Source organism: Pogona vitticeps, chromosome 1 (assembly GCF_051106095.1).
Source record: "Pogona vitticeps strain Pit_001003342236 chromosome 1, PviZW2.1, whole genome shotgun sequence".
NCBI lineage: Eukaryota > Metazoa > Chordata > Lepidosauria > Squamata > Agamidae > Pogona > Pogona vitticeps.
Window position 1 is genome coordinate 104130326 of NC_135783.1, and position 22806 is coordinate 104153131.

At 43.1% G+C, this 22806-nt stretch overlaps 1 long non-coding RNA gene across 1 annotated transcript; it reads right to left on the reverse strand.

The window, feature by feature from the left end:
* Nucleotides 1-16076: 16076 nt before the first annotated feature.
* Nucleotides 16077-21950, reverse strand: LOC144584360 (uncharacterized). Its single transcript, XR_013538558.1, has 2 exons — nt 20363-21950; nt 16077-16781 (listed from the first exon to the last, which is right to left on the reverse strand). It is a non-coding gene; the product is annotated as an uncharacterized LOC144584360 (long non-coding RNA).
* Nucleotides 21951-22806: the final 856 nt, after the last annotated feature.

A 22806-nucleotide genomic window follows, 5' to 3' on the forward strand; every position in this document is an offset into this window, starting at 1 on the left:
CTGTTTCTGAGAATATTACAAATGATTTCTCAATTTAACCAGCAAATTACTGTTGAGACTATATACAGTACTGTATCTCTCTGCCATTCTGATCTTTTATGTGGGCATCAGTGGAACTTGTGTTCTTTGTGGAGAGGAGGAGAAGCATGATAGCCATGCCTTGCTTTCTTCGTGCAATAGTGACATGTCTGAAGGAAACTGAGGGTTCAATTGGACGATCGTGTGGTTCTTCTTTATCTCTAATAACATCATCAGACGTGGACACCATTTGTAGTGGTAACGATTAAACATTTCTTTTTGAACTTTTGAATAAACAATTATCATGATCCCGGAACATACCGTAGTCTTTCTCTTCCCTCCAACGGGGTGGGAAGGGGCTTCCAGTCTTCTAAAACAAAGGGGTTCCCAAAACTAGAGTTCCATGGGCCTGGCTGCTCTACCGGTGACCATTCCTTCATCATCATCCCCGTCTGTATAGACAACAGGGGCACGGGCGCCTCAGAAATCTTCCCACTTGGGCCACTCCCCGGGTTCCAGCATCTCCCAGGACCTCTCCACTCTTCTTTATCTCCCACGCTCGCCATTCGTTCCTTTCCCTTCTCTCCTGTTCCACTCTTTCTTTCTCCTCTCTTAATCTCTTCCTCCACTCTCTTGCTTCTGCTACTCCCCAGTAAGATGGTCTAGGGGTGTGTGTGTTCCCCCTTTCTTATGGTCGGCTTTCTCCCTTTGTACTTTCAGTCTCTCCCACTTCTGGGTCGAAGGATCTTACAACCTGATCCATTCCCAACTTGGAGGTAATGCTTCTTCCTTTTCTGTCACTTTTCCTTCTCCTGCTTCTATCTCTTCCCTCTCTCTACTTCCCTTCCCCATCTTTTCTGTTTTTCCCTTAATCCCATCAACTTGTTCTTCATATGAGCCACAGCCCTAATTTTTTTCATGCATTAGCTCATGAACATAGAATAGAGCTCTCCCTCTTTGTCTACTCTTCTTCATTCACTCCATTCTATTCTTGTTCTATTTGATCTGCTGCTTTCCCCTGCCGGCTAATTTTCACCATTAACCATCCCACTCAGTTGTCAGGGATTTTCTCCCCCTTCCCTACACACCTGTAAACATTCTTTACCACTAGTTGGCTATTTATAACCCCAATCTCCTCAGTTACTTTTAAAAAGATTTTTCTGTAATGTACCTCTTCCAATCTCAGAGTCACTCCGAATCTGCTGACACCTTCTTCTGGTGCATGGTTGTCACATTTTTAGCTACATTCGTAAGCATGGGAAAATCTGAACATGATATTAAAAGGACCCACAGGAACTTGAAGCAAAATGTTGTATTATGGCGTGTTCCTGCTTTCGTTTCCCATCAGCCAGCTATGTTCTTTTTCACATAACTCCACGCCACAATACAACATTTGCAAACAACAGTTCTTCACACTACCCCATTCCTCCTTATCTTTGCCATTTCTATTCTCCATGCCCCAGATAGGTACCTAGCATGAGCATGCTTGACCTTCATTGAGGTGTTTGGGAGTTCCCCTGTTGGGACTTTTTAATGTTTTATTCTACTTTTGTAAACTTCCAGAGCTTCTCTCAAGTCTATTCTATTGCTCCCATTCTTTTGTGCAAGGAATGGATCATGCCATTTTGTGTACATGAGAACCACTACTTGGGAAAATGTGTTTCATTAGTATTAGCACATGTGATTATATCAGCTGTGTTTCCCTGAAAATAAGAGGTCTTATATTAATTTCTGCTCTAAAAAACACATTAGGGCTTATTTTCAGGGGATTTTTTTTCATGTACAACAGGAGTCTCAAACATGCGGCTCAGGGGCCATTTGTGGCCTGCCGGATGATAGTTTGCAGCCCCCGCCTTGCCTGCCTCCCCTGAAGCACCCATGCGTCCTCTGCTGTCAAGAGTCAAAACAAAGCCTTGCCTCGCTCGCCGGCTCTCTCCCAAGACAGCGCCTCTTGCACCCTCCATCCAGAACTGCAGCCTGCGAGCGAACTCGCCTATCTGCCTGCTGGCAGGCTGCAGTTCCGGATGGAGGGTGCAAGAGGCGCTGTCTTGGGGGGGAGCCAGCAAACGAGGCTCACTGCCGGCCCTTGCCCCCAAGCGCCTGAGCCGCTGCTGATCGATGCCTGAGAGCGGAGCTCACTCCCAGCCTGTCCTCAAAGAGCGCCTCCAACAGCAGCTGCCACTGCCATCTCTTCCAGGGAAGTGGCTCTCTGGCTCTCTTTCTCTCTCAGCACCCCAGCACCAGCCCAGCCAGCAGGCGCTTCAACACCCAGCGGTGCTTCTTCCTCCTCCTCTTCGTCCTGCTTCAGCCACTTCGGCTCTGGAGGCTGCCTGCATTCACTTCACAAAATTTGCTCCTCTGTTGTGGTGGGGGTAGCTGCTACTGCTGAGTGCGCCTTTTTTGAGGGGGGCCCTCAGAGGAAGGTTGCTGGACCTCCATGTGTGTGTGTTTGTGTGCGCACATGTGCCTGTGTGCACCTGTGGGGGGCCGCCCTGTTCTGTTTAATTTCACGGGTACCGATGGGGGCTTTTCTCCTTTGGCAAGGCGATTCTGTGAGGGTTTTTTTTTTTTAATGATGTCGTGCTCTCTCCCCCCCCTGGCTAGGCAGTCACTGGCGCTCCCTCCCTTCTCTGCTTCTTCGTCCTGCTGCTGCTGCTGGTGGTGGTAGTGAAGAAGGAGCCGGAGGGGGTCATGGCCAGTGATGAGGGCTCATGCCCCCTCCCCCTCCTCAGAGCCCCAGCTGGGCTAAGGAAACTCCTGGGCGGCTTCCTTGGGCTCTTGCTCCGCTTGGCGGAAAATCTGATGCGGCCCAGCCTCACCCAGACTCTGCCTCCAGCGGCCCCCAGGTAAATTGAGTTAGAGACCCCGATATATAACAATCTACATTTATTCAAATACAGCCATGTCATCTTTTTCTGGTTGCTGCACAATAGTAGAAGACAGGGTTTCACTTAACCGGGGCTTATATTTGGGGTAGGGCTTATATTATGAGCATCCTGAAAAATCATATTAGGGCTTATTTTCAGGTTAGGTCTTATTTTAGGGAAAACTGGGTATGCCTGGAAATTTTTTAAAAATCTGCTTTTGTGCAACTACCACCGATGCTGATAATTTAGAATGTTCGTGGTTGGTGCATCAGGATAATCTGAATTTAATGCCCAATCATTTGCCCCCACAGTCACTAAAGTCAGTTAAATCAGGCATAATAAAATTATGTAATTTACACCCCGACAAGACAGATGAAATATGCACTTCCAGCAAGAAATAGATCCTACATAGAAAAATAAGCAAAAGAAATCACAAAACTCAACTAAACTCAATTAGTGTATATGTGTGTTTTAATGACATATCAATTTACTTTCATGGCATTTCGATACTGCGTAATCATCATTTTCTAATTGATTGAGTATTAACATTAAAGAGAATTAACTGAACGCTGTTTCATCACATTTCCAGGAGTAATCAAGGATTCTCAATTACCGGTGGAGCAATATGCATAAATAATCTTTTGCAAGAAATAAAGCACACTATTTATTTACATATCAGGGGTGTGACTTAGAATGCATGTCACAGGAGCAATCTTGCAGATATATTGAGCCTCACTTTGGCAAGGGAGATATGATGTTATCTCCTGTGTGACTGAAAATCCAAGAGAGATGTGATGCTATCTCCTACATGACTGGAGAGTTAGTTCTTATCTTTCGCTCATAGCAAAGGTTCTATTTGTGCAGTGGAAGAAAGATTGAAGAAGGGGCTGGAACCATGAGTGGCTTGCAGCAACTGGGAAAGTCCGGGCATGGGAACAAAGTACAGTGGTGCCTCGCATAGCGAGGTTAATCCGTTCCGGATTAACCCTCGCTGTGTGAAAACATTGCTGTACGGATCAAAAAAAGCCATTGGAACGCATTAAACTTAGTTTAATGCGTTCCAATAGCAGCTTTACTCAGCATACAGCGATGTTTCTCCGATGGCCGGCAGCCATTTTCACGCCCTCCCCTCGCTTAACGAGGGCGCGAAAACGCAGCGTGCGGCCATTTTGGGGCTTCCGGCGGTCATTTTGTAGCCGCCGAACAGCTGATCGGCGGGTCGCAAAGCGAAGGTCAGTAAGCGAACCGCTTACCGACCTTCGCTCTGCGATTTTGAGCCATAGGGGCCGTCAGTGTGCGATCGCATTTGCGATCGCTAGAATGGCCCCGTTGTGCGGGTTCGTTGTTCTACGGTGCACTTGTTGTGCGAGGCACCACTGTATTAGAATGTGGATACAGTACTTCTTGCAAGAGCTTAGAAAAACTGCAGAATCTCCAGTCTGAAGGGGTATTGTCAAGGGATTTAGGGAGATGATATTATTATTATTATTATTATTATTATTATTATTATTATTATTATTATTATTATTATTATTATTATTATTATTATTATTATTATTATTAGTTTTATTATTATTAGTTTTATTATTATTATTAGTTTTATTATTAGTTTTATTATTAGTTTTATTTATATGTAGCATTTCTCCCAGCAAGAGACGCAAAGCGTCTCACAACGTTAAAATTCACATAATTTATAAACACAATGAGTTAAATATCAAAAGATAAATTAAACAATATATGATTTAAAATACAATTAAATGATTAAAACATGAAAACATAAAAAAGATTAAAATTATCTGCTAAAATGGGGTTCAGGGATTCAGCTATAATTGTTAAAAGCCTGCCTGAAGAGATGGGTCTTTAGCTTTTTTCGAAAGGATAACAGGGAAGAGGCCATCCAGAATTATCTGTGAATTATCTCTTTCTGATTGTTAGCTGAAATCCAGGAGTAAGTTACAAATAGAGTAGGTCCATTAAATTAATATGGATTTGGTGAGTCAGCTGCTCTGCAAGTTCCATTGATTCAAATAGGCCTATTTTGCATTGCAATTTATTTCAACATAGTGAGTTGCAACTAGAGTAGGCCCATATGAATCAGTGGAAGTTATGGAGGAGTTGACACACCAAATCCCCACAGATTCAATGAATGTACTATAGTTATGCAACAGCAGTTTACTGTGTCATGGAATTTATTTATTGATTGATTTGATTTGATTTCTGTACTGCCCATCAGACTACAAGGGTACTCTGGGCAGTTCACACTCAATGAGACAATAACACATAAAATATAAAACATAAACAAATGAGAACAAAAATACAAAATTCAATTACCAATATATCATAATTATACAAAGTCAAACACAAAATCAAAATAATAAACATACAGAGTAAATAAAATAAAAAACATAAATAACAATTTGAAAAGCAAGATGGCAGAATGATGTAAACACTGGAAAGTGCAGCTGCATTATTCTGATGTAAATTGTGTGAAGGCCTGCCTAAAGAACCATGTCATCAAGGATTGTTTAAAAGTTCCCAGTGAAGGACCCACATGGATTTCAGGAGGAAGATTGTTCCAGAGATGGGGAACAACTGCCCAGAAGGCCTGGCTTCTAGTTTTCTCTTTCTAGGCCTCTCTTGGGTTCAGTTACGTCATGGCCACCGTGATCTAGACCCACTGGAGTTTCTGTAGCAGTTTCATGGGTAGCCCCATATAAAAAGCATTACAGTAGTCTGATCTTGAGACTACCAGTGCATAGACGAGCATTGTGAGGGTCCCCCCACCAAGGTAGGGATGCAGCTGGACAGTCTGTCTCAGGCAGAGAAAGGCAGACCAGACCACCAATGCTACCTGAGACTCCATCAGTAGTGCAGGGTCCAAAAGTACGCCCAGGCTGCAACAGCTGATTTCATCAGTTATCTGAATATTTCTTGTTCTAGGTGTTGAATTATTACTTAACTAAACATATATTTTACCTTTTAAACACCTGTGCCTAGGCTGGGTGGACCATATCTCATTCCACATGCTGGCTCTGAAGTACACTCCACTACAAATCAGTAAGTGGCAGCAGTCCTAAGGGGAAAAGCCCTGATGGGGACCCCTGGATACATAAAAATGTGACAAGGTGGTGAGATTCAAACTGATGGACTTTGCATTTGTGTGTGTGTGTGTGTCATTTTGCTTTTAAAAATTTACCCAGGTCAGAGCACAGATGTTTCAATAATGACACTCTATTTCTACAACAGCTCAGCAGTCAGAAGGGATAATCATTTTATACACAGTAATAAATAGTAGATTAAAAAATACCACCTTTCAGAGCATAGAATAGTTACTGTTTTGGACTATATTTCCTAGAGTGCTCCAGCAATTCATGGCACTTACTTTGCCAGTCTCTTGCATCAATCCTTATCCTAAGCAGTAATAAAAAAATTAATTGTACTATTATTATCTGATAGTAGCCTCTTTGACAATCCTGCATAGCAGGGCTGGGCAACTTGTGGCCTTCCAAAAGTTTTTGGACTGAAGCTTCCATCATTACTGGTTATGCAGCCTACCAGCACCAGAACATCCACAAGTCTCCTCCAGTGTAAACTTAGTATACGTTATAATATTCTATAGTGCTGATGTGAGACTGAAGCTAAAATGGTGTGGCTTGTCTAAGGACATCTAGCGAGCTCAGAAGAAACTAATTTTGAGATATGAGACCTCCTGATTTGTAGCTCATCCTCTTAGCCGCTGCGTTATAACAGCTCTACAACTAAGCCAAAATATGCAGCCACAGCTTAGCCCACAGCTGTTCTCTAAGAAAAGCAAATCATTCTAGGCAGGTTCAGGAAAATGAATCTGAAGAGAAAGGACTTGCAGGACGGGCTGTGGAAAGCTTCTCTAGTATCATTTTGGTTTGAGCACTGGTATAATGGTGTAATAAACACAGTTCTGTGTCTGATTGGTACTGTGACCACAGCATTTATCACAAGCCTTTCAGGCAGCCCAAGCAGGGCTCTTTGAGACAACTTTGCCTGGGGGCATGCACACACAGGGCTCTAGGATCTTAGCTGGTTGTTAGCTTGGAGAAATGAGGAGTCTGGAAAAGCGAGAGGAGAGGGAAGATACGAAATTTGTTGAGTTTGTGTTTGCTGTGAATCTTAGCTTTCTGGAAAGGGATTTCCGATAATGAAATAGTAGATGTAGGACTGTCTTTCTTCTTAAAAATGCTAGCCATCAGGACTATTGGTGATTCTGGAAAGTATAGTACAAGAAAACAACTATTAGGAATAAAAGACTGACATAGTTCCTTTCTTGGAATACAACTTCCAGTATCCCCAATGGTCCTGCTGACTGACATTTTCAAGATGAAAGAAAGTCCTGCCATAACAGAGTAACACCTGACTGTGAAATGTACAATATATTTCTTTTACAAAGAAACACTTTCAAATTTTTCAGAGGAGTTAGCTGTGTTAGACAGCTGCAGGAAAAATAGCAGTCTTGTGGCACTTTAAATATCGGTGAGTTTTACTAGAGCATTTTCTAATGATTGTAAAATACTCAATCTGTAGCTCCTTATTAGACCTTATAGTTTGTCTCATGCTTTCCTGAAGTTTGACCTCATTTTCTTTTATATATTTTTCTTGCAAATCAAATGGCAGTGCTTCTTTGCTATTCGTAGAAACTGGTAGCAAAGAAGGAAAATTGTCTGACAAGAATATCACTTACCTCACCGCAAACATGCTTTGTTTTGTGATTGGGCATTAGAATGTAAACACAAGTTTAATTTGCCAACTTGATTATTGAGGCATACATTTCTGAAGAATTCCTGTTGTAGGAGGACAGGTTATAGAAGGATGTATACATTCACTTTATATCTACTTTGACTCTCAGGCGTTTCTTTATATTTTGTGGAACTTGTTTATGTTAGGTTGTCAGTAGAGATGGAGGCTTCATATTTGTACAGTGGTGCCTCGCTTAACGAGCGCACCGTATAACGACGAAATCGCATAGCGATCCGTTTTTTCGGATTGCTAATGCGATCGCTGAACGTTTTTCCAATAGGGGAAAATTCACTTTGCGAAGACCGGTAAGCGTTTCGCTTACCGATCTTCGCAAAACGAACCCCGACGATCAGCTGTTCGGCGGCCAAAATGGCCGCCGGAAGCCTGGAAATGGCCCAAAATGGCCGCGCGCAGCGTTTTCGCGCCCTCGTTAAGCGAGGCGAGGGCGCGAAAATGGCTGCCGGCCATCCTGAAGCATCGCTGAACGGTGAGTATTTGGCCCATTTGGAACGCATTAAACCATGTTTAATGCGTTCCAATGGAAATCCCTGCCCCGTTCAACGATGCTTCAGCATAGCGAAGGTTAATCTGGAACGGATTAACCTCGCTATGCGAGGCACCACTGTAGATGAATATGAAGCCTGCTGACACAGATGGCTGGCCTGATTACCTCTCGCCCTCAGAACCTGTCAGTCCACTTAGAGTGCAGGGTGCGTGGCCAGCATCATCGTCAATGCGCCAGTTGTGGCAGTACAGTTCCTGCAGCCCTATCTTCTTACTTTCCCCACCACTCCATGGCTGAGTGGGGAGACTCGTCCTTCCACCCCCTAGCTGGAGAGGCAGGGCGAGCAGGGAGATGGGGCTGTGGCAGCCAGGCTACTGCCACGATTGGTGCAATGATTATGATGCTGGCCACACGTGCTGTGTGCCACATGCCGTGCTGTAGGTGGACTGGTGGGTTCTGAGGGTGGAAGGTAATTGAGCTGGCCACCTGTGCTGGTGGGCTTTGTGTTCACTTATGAATACAAAGACCTCATCTCTAGTTGGCAGTCAGTGGCTGAAATTCTATTGCTCTTGATGTAAAGTTGTATCTGCGGACATTTGCAGAGAATTGTGCCCAGACAATCCTTATCACATACTTGATTGTGCAATTGCTTGCTCAGTGCACCTGCGGTACGGTATATGAGGTTATGCAGACATAGCTGTGCAACAGGATTTCAGCCACTGGATTACAGTTTTTTCATCATGCATTTCATTCTCTTTTATTACAACAATTTACAGTTAATTGGTGTCAATCACATTGACACGAGTATCTTACATTATTTAATCCAGAATTCGCTTCTTCCAGTGCCATCATTTTCTGAGCCACAATGATCCTACTACCAGTGGAAAGTGGGAAGGATGCAATTATTGTCAATTTTCCCCTTTTAAGACCCCCAACCACTAACCACACAATTTCAGACAGTCACCTAACACTACAGAGGGTACTTTTGCATATATTTTTAAAATAACCTTCTGTTGTTTGAGAAGCAAAATTCGTCTATTGAATCAGAAATCTTCTATGGAGGAAACACTTCCATGTGTGAAAACTAAAATGTAGAGCAAATATAAGGTCTTTGTGTAGAAATTCACATGTCAATGTAGATCTTTGTGTCACACATCAGCACGGTGTACATGTTTTGATATGCAATGCCTTTGAGCATTATTTTTCTATTCTTGTATATTAAATGTCACATTTATATAACAGTACTGTTGTATTAATCTCTAAAAAATTGAATGCCTAGTTGTATCTTACTGTCTGTCACTATTACAACTGGTGCCTTTATTTTCGGTTTTTCCTCATTTCCTCAGTTGTGGATTTTAAGTATGATTTCTAAAACTGATCAGTGTTTCTATAATTAGCAATATTTTTCCAGACTCCTGGCTCTGTTACTCATCTCATAATTGGCCAAACTCACATCTGTCTCACAGGATCTAGGACCAAAACATGAGTAAAGTATTAAAGATGCCCAGCCTGCCTGCAGAAGATGAAGAAATGGATTAATTGCCATGGAGATAGGAATTTCCATGTTTCTTTCTGCCCTTCAGATTCCAGCACAGCTTGCATGTACAGCTTTAATCCCTGAAATGCAATCATTTGCTCAAAAAACAAACAAAAAAATAACAGTCTAAGCAGGAGTTAACAATTATTATGGTAATATTTATTTATATTTATTTATTTATTTATTTATTGGACTTATATACCGCCCCATAGCGCTACAAGCACTCTCCGGGCGGTTTACAATTTTAATTATACAGGCTACACATTGCCCCCCCAGCAAGCTGGGTACTCATTTTACCGACCTCGGAAGGATGGAAGGCTGAGTCAACCTTGAGCCGGCTACCTGGGATTTGAACCCCAGGTCGTGAGCACAGTTTTAGCTGCAATACAGCATTTTAACCACTGCGCCACGAGGCTCTTGCATGTGATGTGATTGTGCTAGACATTTAGAAAGTCTTATTTAGACATCCATCTAGAAATATTTATCTATATCTTCCTGTTTGAACAGTGAATGATTGATAGCAAATCATGCAGGCAGGGGAGATGCAAAGCAGACACATTTGTGAAAGGTGGTAAAGCTGTAGAATGCAGTGTATGTAAATGATGTTTCTTTAATCAGCCTCTGGTGGCCTCTAAATAAAGAATCCAGGGAATGCCACATAATGACATTTGTCAGAGGAATACCCTAAGCATTCTTTCTCTGCTCCTGCTAAATTGTCGCCCTTTGCTTCCTGCTCTCTGTTGTCTTATGACCTTCCCTCCAGTGAAGAGACACTTTACACACGCTGGCTCTTAAGCATCAAAATTTGATAACCAAGCAGCAACACCGACTGCATTAACAGTATATCCCTGGGCTATGGTTTTTTGTTTGTTTGTTTTTGTTATTCACCTCATCCTTGCTAACAGTCAGACCTGTTTACATCTCACCAGACAGCTTGGGAAATGTCTGGTGAAACATCTCCCTGTTTCAGTGTGTGGTGGCGACCTTGTCTAAGTCTTTCCAGTGTTCTGTGAAGATATGGAGAAGACCATAAATGAGATACAACATCACAACTACATATAGAACCATCTTAGACTTGTGCAACAGCATTATTTTATGTAGCCCAGTATTATCTATGTTGATTGGAAACAGATATCTAGAATCTCTGGCAGTCCTCCGCCCCCCAACCTATGTACAGCCTCTTAAAGATTACAAATTTCAGAAGAAAATCTCAGAACTAAGAAGCTCTCAGAATTTATCTATGTCCCCTCAACCTCAAACATTCCTACAGACACTGTCCACTGCCGTCAAGCAGAGATGTGTAGATTTGTGGTTTTTTTTTTTTTTAAAACTCCAATTCCCAGAGTTCCCCAGACCACTATGCTTCCTGGGGAATTCTGGGGGTTGTCATTCAACAGCACAAACCAGTACGCGTTTGCTAGCAAGATAAGCTTTCTGAGATTACTACGCCTGCAACAGTAGCTTTGTAGTTTTAGATGGCCTGCATTTTTGAAGGATTTATAGTGACAGAGACCACCCTTGACTGGAACATGTCAAAGTGAACATCCTTGGATGGGTCATTTCCTGACTTCCAATTTACAGATGTACCACCTTCCTCCTTAAGAAGGCTTTTGCCAAAGCATGGCCACACTTCTTGTGTGATGTGCAATAATAACCATTGAGGCTGGTTGCAGGGGCGGATAGATAGCAGAGGGAATTACATGCCTTTATTCATCTCAATTTGGTTGTGGAGCCTTTCTTGCCCATCACAACTGAATAAAAGGAAACAAATAGAAAATCAGAAACAAACATTTTTTCGGTACATAAAATACTAACTTTGCAGAAGGATCTTTACTTTTTTTCCCCAGAGTTGGAATAGAAAATGTTAAAACTTTTCTTCCTACTCAGTGTAATTGTGAAGTTTTTCTACATCGTTTTCATATTCTAGGAATTTCTGGTGAAAAAATTGCAAGTTTTATTTCAAGCAGCAACATTTTGTTGAAAAATGTATGCTTTCTTTGGATTAAATCTGTATTTAAATCTGGAGTTAGAGGAGGACACAGGGCCAAAGAGAGCAGCACCAGATGAAGGCATGAGAAAGTCTTGGGGTAACCCATAGAAATATCTGTCTGCAGGTGAGGCCTCCTCAGGAGTAGGTTTCTTCAAAAGATCTTCCCTCTTGTTGAGACTGTGCAATAAGGCCTACAGCTAAGCCCCAAGTAAGCATCAAACCAGGTTGCCTGCAAAAATCTCATTTAGGCTAGAGGTGATGTTGAAAACACTGTTAGATTCTGCTTAGAATTGGGACTGCCCAGTCTTAGTTTCTGGCCTTGTGTTTGCTACATCAGCCTGGATTGTTGCAATTTGTGCTTCTCCTTATCAGATCTTTCACTGGCTTGCTGACACAAACTGTTTGACTTTGGTTCTGCAAAGTGATTTGCTGACTGATAAGACCTGGCTTTAATTGCTATGGAATCTCTAACTATGCAGATATATTGCTGTGTTTTGGAAAGAGATGAAGGTCTTGAGTACACTAACCCTGTTCTGGCCTTTTCATTGGATAGACTGCTACACCACTGGGCCTCACCTGATCCAAAACAGAATGGTAACACTACTAATAGAAGTGCTCACAACGATTTTTGACTGGGCGTTTTAATGTGTCGAGACACTCCTTTTCCTAAAAGATGAGAAAAATTGCAAAAATTAGCTATATCATTTGTATTAAGTGCACTTCTGACATTTAACGTGAATCAGTGTCTTCTTTTTTCCAGCCTTAGATTCTGAATAAAAAGAAGGCAGAGTTACTTAATTGCTATGTGGAAGGAAACACTGAATTAAAATTGGGCATAATTGATATGTGTGAAGAACATGAATCTTCACTAATCCTTATGACAAATAGACAATTATTTCCTAATCAACAGTGCATCTAGCACAGACACCCTCCAAGAACATGTTTCTTCTATCAAGATGTAAATTTTTCCAGTGCAAATATTTTACCTGCATCTTCTTATGAGGCTCAAAAGAAGATTAACTGAAGTCATTTATGCCACATATAAAGTCACAAGATGATAAGCAAGAAACTGTGTCTTGTTTGTTTTTCACTGGAGGCTGGATATCATAACAGCTATACTGATTTCAAATGTGGCACCTCTAAATCATGAGGTCATGTTGAATTCAAACTGGCCATCAATTATTATTTTTTTGCCAGAAATGCTTCTCTTTCTTGCACTTCTCTACTCACTGATTTTACCTTGAATGCTCAGTGCTAATTATCTGGACTGCTCATTTCATCAAGTTCAAGGGATTTTTTTTTTCATTAAGTTGATTAAAGGGAAGGAGCAACTGATGGTTTCCTCTTCAAGAACATATGAAACTAGAAGCAGAAGCTTTAAAAGAGCAACAGGGATGTAGAAGGGCTTAATGAGGTGATGCAATCTGCCAGCTTCAAGTTGACAAGGCTCTGAAAACATCTGTTGGGGGTATTTTTTAAAAAACATTCCTTCTTAGAGGAAGGGGTTAAAGTAGATTAGCCCTCTTTAACCGCATTCTCCAAATACAGTGAACCACAAAATATTTATAATTGTCTGAACTGTAAGCTGTTCTGACTAGGGTCAATCGGAGGTATAGTCCAAATCTTCTGGAGCCACCCATAACAAAGAAAGATGGATAAGATGCTCTACACTGTATCTTTAAATTGTACCTCATTGTGTGGCTATATTATTCCATGTACATATTAAGGGAAAAAGTATATTGTATACCTGTACTCTGAAGCTGGCTGTATAGCTCAATGAGCTAGAATAGCCATTCTCAACCTTTTTTTTTTTGCCATGGCTGTAAACACAATATGAAAGTAATAAAGTTTGAATCAGGATTGTGTAAGTCACATAATGAACCTTATAAAGTAGTGTGTGAAGACTTGCTTCCAGTTTGTGGCTCCCTTCAAATGTGCCAGGGACCCCCAATTGTGCTGGGGAGGCATATGGACCCCCATTGAGAATGAGTGGGCTAGAGAACCCAGAGATGAGGAGTTTGATTTTCCTTTGTGCCTTGTAGGAGCAGAACCAGCCTGTGTAGTCTTGGGTAAGCTACACAGCTCTGGAGCATAACCAAAAGAAGGAATTGTAAACCAATTGTGAGCCCTCTATACCTAGAAGACCCTAAAAAGCATAATCATAAGTCAGAAACAATGGCATATTATTATTATTATTATTATTATTATTATTATTATTATTATTATTATTATTATTATTATTATTATTATTATTATTATTATTATTATAGCTGTCCTTTGTAAGAAGGATATGAAGAGAAAAATGATTTTTCCTACAACTGTATGACTACAGAATTCAAGTAGAAGGTTATATATTTTACTTTGTCCTCAGTAAACGATCTCTTTCTACACAGAGAAGTAATATACCTACAAGGAGAGGTCCTTGATATGTTTGCAAGGAAACTTAGATATGTAGTAGTATACTTTATTATGGTCAAAGACCAGTAAAACCAAATCAATATAAAATAGATACATATAATTATTGTTAAGTAAAGTCAGGCAAGGTAATAAAATCCCATTAAAACATGATAAAACAACCCCTTATTTCCAATTAATAACATAATATATCCTTAATATAGGTAAAACATCAGGCATTGTTATATTAAAAACATTATATTGTCCATCTAAAATCACCTACCCAAACGTCTGTTTATGAATAACCATTGCTGCAGCACAGAATTTGGCCACTTGTCTTGTAATATAAGGGGTATTGTCAGAGAGTAGTCACTGCACATAATAGTCCTCTGATCTCCCAGGAGATTTACAGATAATAGGTGATAAAAGCTCCATGCGAAGATCCCGGTAACAAGAACAGAAAAGAAGAACATGACCAACTGATTCAACTTTATCACTATTACAACGGCAGAGACAATCTGATGCAGGGAAACCTCGAAATCTTCCCTCCAGAAGCTTAGTAGGTAGTACATTAAGCCTAGCTAGTGTAAAAGCCCTTATAACTTTAGATGACATAGTGCTGGCTAAATACGAGGAGGTAACAAAAGCAGATTTCTTAAGGTAGTTATATTTCCCTAACTTCTAGGAAGATAGTGCCATACAGTTTGTGAATTGGTTTTCATGCAGCAGTGGCAGTGGCAGAGGGCACAGCTACTTGCCTGAAATTGGACATAAACTCTCAACAGTGACACACCACTTGAAGTGAATTATTAAATCTCTGACCAGTAATAGAACATGGTGGGCATCTGAAAAAAAAGGCTGTGCTTTGTACACTTTACAGCTTGACATTAGTTATTGGGAAGTTGCCAGGAGAGTGCAGGAATTTCTTCAAATTAAGCTGTCTGCATCATGAAGGAAGGCCTAATTAATCTGAAGCTTTTACTGTTTTATGTGATGAGATGGGAATGAGTTCTGCTGGTTATAATGGCAACCATATCTAGACTTTCCATAAACTCCATGGCTGATCTATAGCCCCCCCCCCAAAAAAAGGAACCGTTCATCGGTCTGACAGCTGGCTGAAGACTGAAGCTTTCACTTCAGCAGTTAGAGACTTCTAATATTGCTGAAAAGAAATTTCATTTTGGCCACTGTTGCCATGTATTAACAATAATGGCATACACATATTCCCCTGTTCTGGCTTCAAGCCACTGAAGATCTCTGTCATAAAGAGGCTAATGCAGTAATCAGATACAATGGAATACGGAGAAGGAATAAAATGAAAGAGAGCCATGAAGAGAAAGTGGGAGCTCTGTATTTATTATGAAAGAAATGCTGAAGGAGTGGAATGTGCTTGGAAAGGAGTTCCAAGAAGTTCCATCCATTGGATAAAATCCTGTTGCATATATCCACCTGTCTAATGTCATTGATCTAACCTTTAACAGGGAAGGCTTTCACGGCTGGGATCTAATGGTTGTCGTGGGTTTTTCGGGCTTCTTGGCCGTGTTCTGAAGGTGGTTTTTCCTAACGTTTCACCAGTCTCTGTGGCCGGCATCTTCAGAGGACAGCAAACTGTGCTGTCCTCTGAAGATGCCGGCCACAGAGACTGGCGAAACGTTAGGAAAATCCACCTTCAGAACACGACCAAGAAGCCCGAAAAACCCACAACAACCACTTTAACAGGGAATTGCCACAGATTAAGAAGTCAGCATGAGCATTTTCTATCCCACAGCAGATTATGCAACTGGTATATGATACACAATGTTTAAATGGATTCCTTAACTTCCAGCAATTCATTGCTAAAAGTTTCACTGATAGTCTTAATGCCTATAGGTGTAACTAATAGGATTCCAGCTATTGTTTACAAATTCTTTCCTTGTCCTTTCCACAGAACTATAGTCTTCATATGCATACTAAGCAGTATGCAGATGATCACTTCCAATGAGTGGATATGTCTCTCCTGTTTCCTGTTCTTCGTAGTGGTCTCTGTGAATGCGCAGGACGTTCGGAATATTCTAGAGCTATAGAAAAAAGTCAATTAGCTCCCCCCTGGAGGGTATATAGGCTCCGCCTCATCCCTCTTCCTTTCAGTTCCTCTTTTTCCGCTGTACTGTTAGGATGTTAGGAAGAGCAGAGTATCTATACTTAAGCATTCTAGCCTAGCTAGCCTTTTATTCTTCTCCTTTTTTCCCTGTTGTTGTTTTATTGTTAATCCTTGACAGAACTTCCTTTAAATTTTAGGTTTCCGTCATTCTGTCCCCCCCCCCCCCCGCTTTTCAACGGATTCTCTCTTTTGTTTTTTGGCCCCTCGGGGCTTCAAGCAGTGTGCCATGTGTTCTCGCAAAATTCCTCTTTCAGACGGCTACGACAAGTGCTTGTTTTGTCTGGGAGAATCACACCTCGACCAGATCTGCATTGCTTGCAAAGGCTTTTCCAAGCAAGCCATTAAACTCAGACGCCAACGGCTTCAATCTTTTCTCTACGAGAAGACTCTTTTTCCCGCCATGTAAGGCTCCTCCCTCCCTGCACCAACCCCTCCATGTTCGGAGGCCTCTAAACACACTTCTCCCGTTGAGCAGTCGACTCTTACCATTTCTCTTCCTGTGAAGCCTAAGGAAGCCTCAAAACTGCCTAAAGCCAAGGTGTCTTCTCGAGTTGCCCTTCCTGCAAAAACGAAAATCAACAATAAGTCCAAAAAGCTGAAGAAATCATCCAAACTGCCTACTGTGCCTCCTCCAGCTCTTTCGATACTGCTTGAGGAGTCTTCGAGGGAAGGAATTTCTGATACTGAGGAGCACATTCCTTTAGCCCAGACGGCTCAGGATACCAAGTGCATGTCTCCAAACTCGGGCCGATTCCTGGCTGTGCCAGACGCCAGCCAGGCCATTGCCCCTTCTAGCCCTCGATACTCAGGGCGGGCTGATACCGAGTCTCTTTCTGAACAGGAGTCTGTCCATGAGACTCCTAGGAAAAGTACGGGAAAATGCAAACATTCCATCCTGTACCAACCTCGAGATGCAGGAGATGGGTACTGTCCACAGGGTCTGCCATTTGGCCACCCTTACTACGCTCCGTACCAACTGTATCCATATCAAGGCTATGTTTACCTGCCAGAGTTTCCAGGCACTTCTATGCCTCAACCGCCGTGGCACCATACCGTAGCTCCTCCCGCGCTACATCAGCCCCAGGCCCAGGTGGATCTCTCAACACCTCAAGTATCATCGCATAAGAGGCGTTTCCCCACGGTACCTACAGCGCCTCCCAAACGTGCCAAATGCAGCAGCCAACACTCTTCAGTATGGGCTAACTCTCTATATTCCAGTCCAGGAGCTCACGATACCAAGCCCTTTTCTACGTCCACGCAGTCTGACATGGACGTTGTACCAGAAGATGCTGTACCACGCCACTCTCCTTCTCTAGCCTCTCAATCCCTCCCAGATGACCACTCTACAACATCCAGTGAATCAGAGGCTCCTGAGCCAGTTGTTCAAGGCCCGTCTTCCCAGCCTTCTCCAGAAGACTTCTCTTCTTATGCGCAACTTATCATGCACATGGCTAAAATGCTTCAGCTGGATGCACAGATCCCGCAACAGGAAAGGGATTTAGTCTTCCAAGACATGGAGGAGGACAGAGCCTCCCCTCCAAGTCTAAGCCTCATTCCAGTCCTCTTCGAACTGGTTAAAACTTCATGGGACAAATTACCCTTGATGGCTCACATCCCTCGCAAAATAGAGCATCACTACAAAACTCATGGGTCAGATTCTGAATTCCTCACTAATCATCACCCAACTCCATCGTGGTTGAAGCCACCCAATACAGGTCTCGTACCCGATTGTCAGCTACGCCCATTGACAAAGAAGGTAGGAAATCGGACAATTTGGGCAAGAAGCTTTATGCCTTTACTGCCCTTTAGATCAAAATAGCCAACTATCAAGTGGCCATGGGCGCCTACCAGAAGCATCTTTGGGACAAAATAGTACCTATGCTACAAACTTTACCTGATCCTTCTAAAATGTAAGTCCTCAACGTTTACGAAGAGGCTAATACTCTGACCAGACAACAGAGATTTGCTGCAAAACACACAGCAGACATCGCCTCAAAATCCATGTTAACGGCAATAGCTGTCAGATGCCATGCATGGCTCAGAACCACCAATATCCTCGATGACACTAAAACAAAAATCGAGGATCTACCCTTCGATGTGATTGGACTATTCAATTCCAAGACTGACAAAGTCATGGAGAATATCCATAAAATGAGAAGGACAGTAAAGTCTTATGTACCATATCAGCCGTATCAGTACCAGAAACAAGCATACAAGAAGCCTCAATACCAATCTTTCACTCAGTACCAACCCTTTCGGTACAGCAAACAACAGCAGGACCGGACTTATCAGACTCAGCAGTCCACCGCTCTGCTGTTCAAGCAGCAATGCTTTCACAGCCCCAAGCAGTCTTTTTGCAAGACTCAGGACAGAGGTAAGCATCTCTCCTAATTCTTTATGCACCACAAGACTGTTCCCATTCCTCCAAGAATGGCAAACCATCACTACTGACAAGTGGGTCCTTACTATCATTGAAAAGGGCTATTTGATTGAATTTTCAGAAACCCCGACACCAAACTCAGTCAAAACAACTCCCTTTTCCATGCCACTGCATTTAGAAATCTCAGCACTCCTTTCCAAAAAGGCCATTACCAGGGTACCATCCTCTGACTCCAGCGAGGGTTTCTTCTTGTGCTACTTTGCAGTCCCCAAGAAAGACGGTGGCATAAGGCCCATCATGGACCTCAGAGACCTCAACCAATACATCCTCTACAAGAAATTCTGTATGCTGACTCTTGACTCCATTCTCCCTCTTTTGTCTCAGGGAAACTGGTTCGTCACCATAGATTTACTGGATGCCTACTTCCACATCTCCATCCACCTGTCTCATCAAAAATTCCTCCAGTTCCGGTTCCATCATGATACCTACCAATTCACCACTCTCCCATTCGGGCTCTCCACAGCCCCCCAGGACATTCACAAAATGCATGGCACCACTCATGGCATACCTCCGTACCAAGGGGATAAAAAGTTTTCCCTGTATAGACGACTGGCTCCTAGTGGCAAAATCCTACCACGAGGCAGTCTCTGCCACAAACTTCACCCTCAACACCCTAAAGAGACTTGGGTTAAAAATCAACGAGAAAAAGTCCAGCCTGATACCATCCCAGACCATCTCCTACATAGGAGCAACGCTGGACTCGATCCGCATGAGAGCTTTCCTACCGTCTCAGTGAATTCGCAAAATCCAGGCAGCAGCCTTCAAGTTCACACCGTACGGAACTTTGACTGGGCACGATACCCCACATCTTCTAGGTCTGATGGTACTTCACAAGACTAAAACTCAGACCGCTTCAGTCCTGGTTTCTCACCCAGTACGACCCCATGATGGACCCTCCTACAAAAAAGTTAAGGGTCCCACCTCTAGTAGCCAAGCATCTCATCTGGTGGACCATGCCCAACAACCTTTCATTGGGACGACTGTTCTACCTTACATATCCATCTATATAAGTCATGACAGATGCCAGCCCCTCAGGATGGGGAGCGCACTGCCAGGAGCTGCGGGTACATGGCCTCTGGACTTCATGCCAAAGAGCCATCCACATCAACCAGCTAGAACTGTTAGCTGTCATCAAGGCTTTTCAAGCCTTCCTGCCCTGCATACAAGAGCTTGTGGTACAGTTGGTAAAGGACAATACCACAGTGATGCACTACATCAACAGACAGGGTGGGACTCGATTCAGGCCCCTCCTTCAATTGAGACTACATTTTTGGGAATGGTGTCGCTCCCACCACATTTTTCCCCAAGCAATCCATATTGCGTCCAATGACAATTCCCTGGCAGACCGCTTGAGCCGACTACCCATCAGAATGCACGAATGGGCCCTTGACCAGAAGGTCTTCCTAGACTTTTGCAGCCGATGGGGACAGCCCACGTTAGATCTCTTTGCGTCCCATCAAAATACCAAATGCAGCAGGTACTGCTCCAGGGCGGGCATAGACACCTCATCCCTTGGAGACGCCTTCCTCATACCGTGGTCCGGAGAACTAATTTACCTGTTCCCTCCAATACAGCTTCTCCTCAGGACCGTAACCAGGATCATTCAGCACCAAACAAAAGCAATCCTCATTGCCCCATGGTGGCCGCGCCAACCCTGGTTTGCCCACCTATCGGAAAAAACAGAAGAAATAATGCACCTACCTCCGATACCGTTCGTCTTCTCGCAGAACGACGGGGCCCTTCTCCATCCCGATGTCTGGTCTCTTCACCTGATGGCGTGGAGGATATCCCCAGGTTCCGTACAGTCCTAGACCAAGCCCGAAAATCATCTACCTTTTGGCTGTACAAGAACAAATGGAAGGCTTTCACCAAATTCGCCCAAGTCGAAGGCATGATCACAGTACCGGCATCCCTGCGCACGGTACTTACCTTCCTACTTCATCTCCAACTTGGGACTGGCTCATTCCACACTTTTAAGTCTACATTTCAGCAATTGTGGCTCACCAACCTCCTCGATTGCGCTCCGCCAGGCTCTTCTCCGACCCTACTCTTTAAAATTTTTTAAAGGGCCTACAAAACATACGGCCTCCTTCACAGCACATTGTACCACAATGGACTCTACCACTCATCTTGGAAGCTCTCACCAAGCCTCTATTCAAACCTATGGCTACCTGCTCAGAGAAACTGCTTTCGCTGAAGACCGCATTTCTTGCAGCCATTACATCAGCCAGAAGAGCGAGTGAGTTGGCTGAACTCCAGTCAGATCCTCCTTACCTCCAAATGCACCCTGACAAAGTCACCCTATACCTTGACATTTCCTTCTTACCGAAGGTGGTATCGGATTTTCATATCAACCAGCCCATTGTGCTACCAATACTGTTTCCTTCTCCGTCCATGCCTTTAGAGTATAAACTCCACACCCTCAATGTCAGAAGAGCGCTTGTCTTCTACCTTCATCATACCAAACACACTAGGCGCTCCCCACGTCTCCTCCTGTGCTATCATGGACCACACAAAGGTGTTCCTGCCTCTTCCGAACGTCCTGTGCAGGTGCAGGATTAACCCATTTGTGTGAATTCACAGAGTACCACTAGAAGAACCAAAGTCACAGGTAGGTAACCTAACTATTTTCTTTTTTCTTTTCTTTTCTTTTCTTTCTTTCTTTCTTTTCTTTTTTTTTTTTGGTCAAACATTTGAAAGCAGTCATATATATTTGGAGATACGTAAATGTGACAATTTGCTGTAGAACTCTCTTGACTCATTTTCTTGTGTTTTCTATGCTTAGGAACTTCCTGGAAAATAGAAGGCCAAATGTTTACGTTAGTATTTGATTAACTGTAACTTTAGATATTTTAGAAGAAGAGCAGAGCCAATTGACAATATTTTATTCCTGAAGCAGAGCAGCAATTTGTATCCCCTTTCTGGATGTCTAGGCATGTAGGATCATCTTTCTCCTCCTCTTTTTCTCTTCACCTAATGGAGTTTGGACATCACCATTGTTATCCTAATTTCAGATGTTGCAGCTTTAAACAATCATGTTGTTATGCTCCAAACAGACCTCCAAGAGTTATTCCAAGGTTCTTTGGCCAATAAGTCCTTCTCCTTCCTGCCCTTGCTCTCTCCCTTTATTTTATTTGAATGATCAGTTGTAATAATCTGAACTTTTCATTTCTCCTCACATGATCAAATATTTTAGATTTCTGCATTTTCTCTAGTTTATGACTTCCTCTCCTCATTATTTATTTTCCTTAGTACCGTATTTGCCAGCATATAAGATGACTGGGCGTATAAGATGACCCCAACATCTCCACTCAAAATATAGAGTTTGTTATATACTTGCCATATAATACCCCTCCCTCTGCCTTTTACCCCCCTCCCCCATAGCAAGGTGTGCCGTGGATTGGGGCCCAAGTGATGGTAGGCCTTACCTGAGGGGGGGGGGAGTCTTAAAGGATGCGGATAGGTGGCAGCGGGACGGACTGACAGGGCAAGCCCACTTTTCATAAGATCCTCCACCCTCAGTCACAGCAGCCAAAGATTCACCCGACGAAGGCTCAGAAGCTGGGAGGTGCAGACGCTGCCATGGCGGGGCAGACCGGCCGGGGCGGCCATGCCTGAGCAACCACAGGAGGCTTGCGTTGGTTGGAAGGAGGGGTAGGGGGACGAAGCCTTGCCTCGGGGCACCCGAAGCCAGTGTTAACACACCCAACTGGATAAACAGGCAAGAAAAAAGTTGGCGGGGGGAGAATAGCTTCGTGAACTCTTCCGATCACCCCACAAATGCCACAACAGCACTTGGTCACCGCAAACTGTTCTGAGTAATGTAGTTCTCGGCTTTCAGTTTTGCTGAGCCTTCTGGGTAACGTAGTCGGCCAAAGGAAAAGGATGAAGGAAGTAAGGAGCACACCGGCATATAAGATGACACCCCCCCCACTTGGAGGCATGTTTTTCAGCGTAAAAAAGTCATCTTATATGCTGGCAAATACGGTACTTTTTTGGTGAGCACCCTTTCAGTCTAAGGAGTTGGTACCATCCTGCAGTAAATTCATATTTCAAACACTCACTTTCTTTTATAGTTCTGTCTCATACACTGCACAATCTCAAAGACATTTTTAAGTTTTTGAAGCAGTGCACCAGGCCAATGT